The sequence below is a fragment of the Octopus bimaculoides genome, chromosome 10 (assembly GCF_001194135.2).
Source record: "Octopus bimaculoides isolate UCB-OBI-ISO-001 chromosome 10, ASM119413v2, whole genome shotgun sequence".
Taxonomy (NCBI): domain Eukaryota; kingdom Metazoa; phylum Mollusca; class Cephalopoda; order Octopoda; family Octopodidae; genus Octopus; species Octopus bimaculoides.
Genome location: NC_068990.1, coordinates 6037379 through 6038875, shown reverse-complemented (window position 1 = coordinate 6038875; position 1497 = coordinate 6037379). Strand labels below are relative to the sequence as shown.

General features: G+C 35.4%; 1 long non-coding RNA gene across 1 annotated transcript in view; it reads left to right on the top strand.

Moving 5' to 3' along the window:
* The first annotated feature begins 94 nt into the window (after window positions 1–94).
* LOC106884009 (uncharacterized) overlaps window positions 95–1497 on the top strand; it is a 17829-nt gene continuing 16426 nt past the window's right edge. Inside the window, exon 1 of the long non-coding RNA XR_001411183.1 lies at window positions 95–305. This is a non-coding gene — a long non-coding RNA (uncharacterized LOC106884009). The remainder of the gene's footprint in view (window positions 306–1497) is intronic.

Genomic DNA, 1497 nt, shown 5'->3' with positions numbered 1-1497 from the left:
TGTGTGTGTGTGTGTGTGTGTGTGTGTGTGTGTGTGTGAAACCGTAACACATATCTATATGCGCTTCTCTTAAAGGGGATAAATGTAAAGAAAACAGCGTCGGCAATTTTGAGTTGGTTGAAAAGCGGTTATATAACGACGTTAACTCTACGTATATTGGAGAAAAAGAGAGAGACTGGCGCCGGAAGTATTTTCAGAAATATTCCTAGTAAATATCAGATTGACCGACGAAATCTTAATGTAATAAAACAACTTTCAAAGCTATTGATTGAGTGCTAAGTTGCTTTCATCCGACAAGCCTCTTGGTAAGAAAGGAATTCTTCTAAAATCAAGTTTGCTTTTATTTAATGAAATTATTCATTTGGAACAGAAAATTACAGGAATTAACGGCAAAGTATTTGGTCAAGGCTCGAAGTTTAAATTTATGAGAAAACATGTTAATGTTTACATTAAGTGTAAATCCATGTTTTATGGCGAAATTAATTAGATTAAAAAAAAAAATACTATTTAATCATGGAGTAGGTAGAAGGTTGAAAATCAATTTAAAACATTCAATTAAAAATGAAGGGTGGAAAGGGTGGGAAATTAGCAGTTATTCGAAAATACTTGAGAAAGCGGAATTAAAGTAAATGTGATACAGTGACGCTCATACATTGTAGTATATTCAATAGAAGTATTGATAAACATAGTCAAATAAGAAGTGCACACCGCATAACTACGCTCCCATGAATTTACAAATATTAATCTGTTTGTATTAATCTGTTTGTATTAATCTGTTTGTATTAATCTGTTTGTATTAATCTGTTTGTATTAATCTGTTTGTATGCATGTATATTGCATAACATTGGTCTCAAATTTTGGGAGAGGGTTAAGCTGATTACATCAACCCCAGTGTTCAACTGTTACTAATTTTATCGACCCTGAAAGGATGAAAGGCAAAGTCGACCTCAGTGGAATTTGGGCCCAGAACATAAAGACAGAAGAAATGCTGCTAAGCATCTCGCTCGGCTTCCTAGCATATATACACCATACAAATTCAAACAGACACACAATTATATTGTATTTACAATTTTCATGCTTTTAAATTTTTGAATATGCATCGTTATATGTGTATGTATGAGTGTGTGTGTATGTATATAAGTGTGTGTTTGTGTATGCGTATGTGCGTGCATGGGTTATCAACCCACACATCACATCCTTCTCCTTAAGCCCATCTACCTTCAAGGTACCCTCTTATACATGAGCACAACACCCGGCCTATTAGAACTACATACTCACCCGGTCACCTAAATATTTTCCCCCTCTCCACCACCCCTCGTCCCTTTTTTCTTAATTCTCATGAAGGGATTGCATTCGAAACCTTAAACGTCCTTTTCCTTTCCTTTCAAGCGTTAATCTGATAAAACTTTTGGTAAAATTTGTCCCTCTCGCTGTTTCACTTCCTATGGTTGTTCATTCATCACACACACACACACACACACACACACACACACACAC